The sequence below is a fragment of the Symphalangus syndactylus genome, chromosome X, assembly GCF_028878055.3.
Source record: "Symphalangus syndactylus isolate Jambi chromosome X, NHGRI_mSymSyn1-v2.1_pri, whole genome shotgun sequence".
Classification (NCBI taxonomy): domain Eukaryota; kingdom Metazoa; phylum Chordata; class Mammalia; order Primates; family Hylobatidae; genus Symphalangus; species Symphalangus syndactylus.
The window spans coordinates 30593355-30600285 of NC_072447.2; the positions used below are offsets into that span (position 1 = coordinate 30593355).

General features: G+C 38.5%; 1 pseudogene; it reads right to left on the bottom strand.

Moving 5' to 3' along the window:
- Positions 1 to 2778: 2778 nt before the first annotated feature.
- Positions 2779 to 3304, bottom strand: LOC129475260 (putative heat shock protein HSP 90-beta-3; annotated as a pseudogene).
- Between the last annotated feature and the right edge of the window lie 3627 nt (positions 3305 to 6931).

Here is a 6931-nt window from a genome sequence, read left to right on the forward strand (position 1 = left end):
TAGACAGGATTTCCAGGAAGCTAATCATATCTCACAAAGAAATTGAGATGCCCTCTTGATCTTTATCTGAAAAGAAAGTCTTTCCAGCTGTAATAAACTTACAATCTAGAAGAGCTCAAAAAGTCCTCCAGCTTTGTTAGTGAAAAGCAACCTGTCTTTAAGTGCCCCAGGTCATGTCCTCTTTTCTCATCTCAAATTATTCTGGGACAATCAGAAAGAAAGTGATCTACATCTGTTTACCTTTCTGAAAAAAGAAAGATGTCAGAGCTGCCTGCCAGGAGTTTTTTACAGTGTAGTTCCTCTTAGACACAGGAAATGGGGAGAAAGTCGCCGTCATTTAACAGATATTAATTTTGACCAGCCATGAATGAAACTTCTGCTGCTCCTGAAAAATAAGTGTAGCTTGCCATGCCCTCAGACATGTGATTGGAATCAATTCTCCACCTGTCCACGACTTTTGCCATGTGGTTTTGCCATGGAAAAATCACTAAAGCATCTCACTAAAGCAGCAGTCTATCTTTGCCCCTTCAGTCTGAGCCCCACCTATAAAGGGCCTGAGAGTAAATAGTTGAGGCTTTGCAAGCAAGACTGTCTCTTTTGCAACTACTTGTAGCACAAAAGTGGCTATAGAAAATATGTGTATAAATGGACATGAATGTATTCCAATGAAACTTTATTTACAAGAGCAGATGGCCGGCCAGATTTGGCCCACAGCCATAGTTTGCCTACTTCTAGCCTAGACACACTATTACCATAGCAATAATAGCTAAGGATCACTTTGACAAGAGCTTACTTATGTCATTGTGATGCAGTGTTCCCTTCACCCAGAAGGCTCTGCCCACCTGTGCTTGTTGTTGATATCCTTTTTCTTTATGTCTTAGACTCCTCTTCCAAGAAGCCTGAGACTGCTTACCTTAGAAGAGTGTTCTAATCACCTATTTTTACTCATCCTTCTCCTTCATCACACTAAAAGTGTCTAAAAGCAAGGTTATGTCTTAATCACTTTTATATACCCAGAGCCTTGTGGAGAACCTAGACCATAGAAGATGCTCAGTAAGTGAATGTGAAGTGAATAATTCAAGGAAATACAATCACTTCAAGAGAATGAGAGGACAAGCCACGAACTAGGAGAAAATGTTTGCAAAAGACAGATCTGATAAAGAACTATAATCCAAAACACACAAAGAACTCTTAAAACCCAGCAATATGGAAAATGAACAATCCAGTTTAAAAAATGGGCAAAAGATCTGAACAGACATCTCACCAAAGAAGATGTGAAGATGGCAAATAAACATATGAAAAGATGTTCCATATCATCTGTCATCAAGAAAGTGCAAATTAAAACAACAATGAAATAGCACTACATACCTATTAGAATGGTGAAAATCCAAAACACTGATAACACTAAATGCTGGCAAGAATGTGGAGCAACAAGAGCTCTCATTCATTACTAGTGGGACTACAATATGGTACAGCCACCTTGGAAGACAGTTCAGCAGTTTCTTGCAAAACTAAACATACTCTTACCATACAATCCAGCAATCATGCTCTTTGGTATTTACCCAAACAAGTAGAAAATTTATGTCTACACAAAAACCTACATACAGATATTTATAGCAGCCTTATTCATAATTGCCAAAATTTGGAAGCAACCCAGATGTCCTTAAGTACCTAGATAAATGGTGGTACGTCCAGACAATGAAATATTTTTCAATGCTAAAAAGAAATGAGCTATCAAGCTATGAAAAGGCAGGAAAGAACCTTAAATGCATATTACTAAGTGAAAGAAGCCAATCTGAAAAGTCTACATACTGTATGGTTCTAACTATATGACATTTTGGAACAGGTGAAACTATGGAGATGGTAAAAAGGTCAGTTGTCTCCAGGGGTTGGGAAGAGGGAGGGATGAATAGGCAGAGCACAGAGGATGTATAGGAATGTGAAAGTATTCTGTATGATACCGTAATGGTGGATCCGTATCATTATACATTTGTCCAAACCCATAGAATGTGCACCACTAGGAGTGAACCCTGATGCAAACTACACTTTGGATGATAACGACATGTCAATGTAGGTTCATCAATTGTAACAAATGAACCACTGTGGTGTGGGATGTTGGTAATGGAGGAGGCCAGATGTGGTACAGGGGAAGGGGACATATGAAATTCTATGCTTTCTGCTTAATTTTGCTGTAAAATGAAAATTGCTCTAAAAATAGTCTATTTTTAAAAATGCACATGCAATTACATATCATTGTTGCAAGTCTTTACTCAGCCTCTTCTATGGCCCTTATTCTCAGGAGACACTGAAAGCTAATTACTTGATTAGACAATGGCTCCTTAGATCTGACAAGGTCGAAGCACAACCAAAAGCACAAGTGACAAAAGAAAAAACAGATAAATTGGACTTCACCAAAATTAAAAATGCTTGTGCTGCAAATGTTACTATCAAGAAAATCAAAAGACAACCCACAGAACAGGCAAGTGTTTCTTTTTTCCACATCAAAATGGCATCTGCTTTATTTGGTATACTTTCATTTCAGAACAAAATAAACAAAAAAGCACAATACACAACATCCAATGTCCTTTATAAAAGTAGAAAGAGAATGGGGCTTAAGGCTCTTGTTTCCTGCCTTAGACACACGGACAGGAGAGAAAAAACACTAGACATCAGCAGAGGGAACCAGGTGGGATAAGGCCACTCAAGGCCGTGGGACAGAGCCACTCAAGGAACCATGGGGACACTATACAAGGGCACAAGGTTTCCAAATATAAACTCCTAGTCTACTTCTTCCATGGAAGACCCATTCTCCTCACCCTCAAGCAGGGGTATCTCATCAGAAACAACAGCACTGGGTTCCTCTGTTGTCACTTCATCTTCATCAATACCTATACCTAGCTTGATCATGTGGTAGATGCAGCTGGAGGGTCTGGGGATCCTCAAGGGAGAAGCCAGAAGAAAACAGAGCAGTTTCAAACAGCAGCACCACCAGGTCCTTGACAGCTTTGCTGTTCTTGTGTGTCTCAGCCTTCTGCTGCAGCATCTCCACAATGGGATGGTCGGGTTGATCTCCAGGCGCTTTTTGGCCACCATGTAGCCCATTAGAGAGTTGTCTCCAAGTGCCTGAGCTTTCATGATTCACTCCATTATTGGCTGTCCAGCCATAGGTGCTGATCACAATGCAGCAGGGTGAAGACACAAACCTATTGGAGGTTGTCACCTTCTCAACCTTCTTATCTAAGATTTCTTTCATGAGCTTGCAGAGGTTCTCAAACTTTGCCTTGCTCTCCTCCATTTTCTTCTTCACCTCTCATCCTCAGGTAGCTCGACCTGAGGTAATAGAGACCAGGCTCTTCTTATCAAACTCCTCGACCAGCTGCACGCAGTACTCATCAGTGGGCTTGGTCTAGTGTACCACCTTGAAGCCCTGCCTTGAGAGGTGTTTGCCTGCTCTTTGCGCTCACCAGTGATGTAATAGATGGACTTCTGTGCCTCCTTCATGTGAGAGAGATACTCTGACAGAGCCATCATCTCATCTTCAGACTGGGAGGTGTGATAGCACAGCAGCTCAGACAAACGTCCCTGGTTAGTGGAGTCTTCATGGATCCCAAGCTTTAGATTTTTAGAGAATGCCTCATAGAATTTCTTGTAATTCTCCTTCACTTCTGCCAGCTCAGAGAAGGGCTCAAGCCACTTCTTAACAACGTTTTCATGAATGACTTTCAAGATTTCGCTCTGCTGGAGCACTTCTCAGGAGATGTTCAGGGGCAGATCCTCAGGGTCCAATAGTTCAAATAATTAAATAGGGAAAGAGATTGACAGCAAAACTAACTATTAAAAGGAGTACATTCAATTCGCAATTGCAGATATGGAACCAACCTAAGTGCCCATCAACCAACAAGTGGATAAAGAAAATGTGGTATATATACACCATGGAATACTACTCAGCCATAAAAAGGAATAAAATAATGTCTTTTGCAGCAACTTGGATGGAGCTGGAGGCCATTATTCTAAGTGAAGTAACTCAGGAATGGAAAACCAAATATCGTATGTTCTCACTTATAAGTGGGTGCTAAGCTATGAGGATGCAAAGGCATAAGAATGATATAATGGACTTTGGGGACTGTGGAGGGGGAAGTTAGGAGGGAGTGAGAGATAAAAGACTACATATTGGGTACCCTGTACACTGCTTGGGTGATGGAGAGAGCAAAAATCTCAGAAATCACCACTAAAGAATGTATCCATGTAACCAAAACCACCTGTACCCCCAAAACTATTGAAATAAAAATAAAAATTAAAAGAGTGCATTAAGTATACATTTTTGGGAAAAAACATATAATCTCTTATCCCCACCAATGTTATACAGTCTTAGTAGCAAGTAGAAGATATATAATTGTAATTGTTGCAAAATTGTTTTGTGTACTCTAAAAGTAAACAAAATAAGCTTTGAGAATTGTATTTAGTTTTTTGTTATCTAAAAAACACCTCAAAAACATTGCAGCTATGAAAACAGTGGAGGATTTCCAGGCCAATTTCTGCATGAAAGCCTGACCTGTAGGGCTAAGGGGAAAAGCAAAGCCTCAAAACTTCTGGAGTCCTTTGTACCCTGAACAATAATGCAAACACTTGCCCTCAATTCCATGGCCTCCCTGGGCCAGAAGAACTGACACTGGAATCCGAGGCACACAGAAAAGGGGGTGTCCTGGGGTAAGGGCGGGGCCAGATCTAGACCTGCCTGCCCCACTTCCCCAAACTCCCATCGCAGATCTAGACCTGCGTGCCCCACTTCTCACCGAACCCCCATCGCCACCACCAAGCCTCGTGGAACTGCTCTGATCTGAGCCAGAGCATCAGGAACGTCAAATGTCAAATCAAGCTTGGAGCAGCTAACTTTGAGGGATAGTTATCTACTTTAAATTTTGGATGTTTTAAAAATATTTGAAACAAAAGCCATCTCTGTAATCCCCTTTCAGCCATTTTTTAATCTTCTTTTGGACTAAGACAGGTGTTTAAATCAATAATTTAAAGAAACTTGCATATATATATAAAATATAAAAAATATTAGAAATGACAGTCAAAAAGTTCAACTTTAATTAACCACTTCATTGGTTGTGAGTTTCACTTCCTAGCAGTCATCCACTAATTAATATTTCTTAATCTCCATAGCAGAGTGAACAGACCCAAAAATCACAAAAAAAGTCCTTTGACTTAAAAAGGAGAAGAATTTATTTCCTTCTGATCTTACTTATGTGTGGAATCTAACAAAGTTGAACTCATGGAAGCAGAGAATAGAATGGTGGTTACCAGGGCTGTGGGTGGGGCAGATGTTGGTCAAAGAGTACAAAGTTTGTTAAACAGAAGGAATAAGAGGTCTATTGTGCAACATGGTGACTGTAGTTAATAGCAATATATTATATACTTGAAAATTGCTAAGAGAAGATTTTGTGTTCTTACCATAAAGTATTTAAGGTAATGCATATGTTAATTAGCTCAATTTAGCCATTCCACGCAATGTGGACATAATTCCAAACCTCATGCCATACATCATAAACATATACACAATTATTTGTCAATTTAAAGAAATAAAGAGTGGCAATTTTATTAATCAAAAATGGGGGAGGGGGGATTTATACTAGATCCAGTCAACCAATAGCCAGGCTTTGTTTCCAGATAATTAAATAGTAGAAAAGAATATGGTTTCCACCCATTCGACAACAGTATGATAAGCTAAGGAGTCACGACAAAATGCGATTAATTTCACTATCTTTTCTATCATTTCAAGTGTTTGGTTCTATTCTATATGATTCTTTATTCAAGTTTGGTTCTATTCTATATGATTCTTTAAGTATTTGCATTACTCCCGACATTTTTATCCTTACTATTGGGAACGTCATACTTCCTAAAACATTGTTTTCTGGCTTAAGTATGAATTTTTTAAGTATAGTTTGTCGATATTAACTAGAAAAGAAAACGTGATCCTACATAATCACATGGGACAGTAACAAAGGAATACGGAAAGATGCTTTTAGGAAAAATTGCCAAAGACTTGGAAATGGGCAAAAGATTACTGAGTGTCCTTTCAGTGAAGTGCTGCATATTATCCAAATGACCATCCCAGGACTGTCTGGCTCTATCCAGGTATACACCTTTGACTGATTGTCTTCCTATTATTTAGGCTATTTTGTAACTCTGTAAGGGTAGAAGTTAAGCTATAGAAAACTGTTGGTAAAGCAAATAATTATTATCCATTGAAATGCAAATACACTCTATCTAGAAATATAATGAATTTCTGCCCTGTAGAAAGAATAATCTCAAACATTACATTTCATTGCCATACAAGACAGCAACATCCAACAAAATATATGTACAATGCAAGCCACAGATGTAATTTTACATATTCTAGTAGCACACTGAAAAGGATAAAAAGAGGTGAAATTCATTTTAATAATACATTTTATTTAATTCAATTATGTTCAAAATATTATCATTTCAACAAGTAGTCAACATAAAAAATACTGAGATAGTTTACATTCTTTTTTTGTATACTATGCCTTTGAAATGCCTAATGTACTTTATATTTGCAGCACATCTCAATTCATGCTAGCCACAATTCACATGCTCAACGGTCACGTGGTTAGTGGCTACCATTTTGAACAGTGCAGCTATAGTTTTTCTTTGTCTGCACAGGTCTGGATAATTTAACTATTACATCTCCCCATGCAATTATTTGTTAAAACACTTTTGGTGTCAACCCTAGATATTTCTTCAGCTCCTACTATGTTCCTGGCTGTTTGCTACTTATTAGGATGGGTATAAAAACTACAATAAATGTCCCCTGACCTCAAAAAGTAAGATGAGGTAAGATATATAAATCATTTAAAAAAAAAAAATTAGAAGCAAGACTACATGTAAATGAATTCTCGAATTTAGT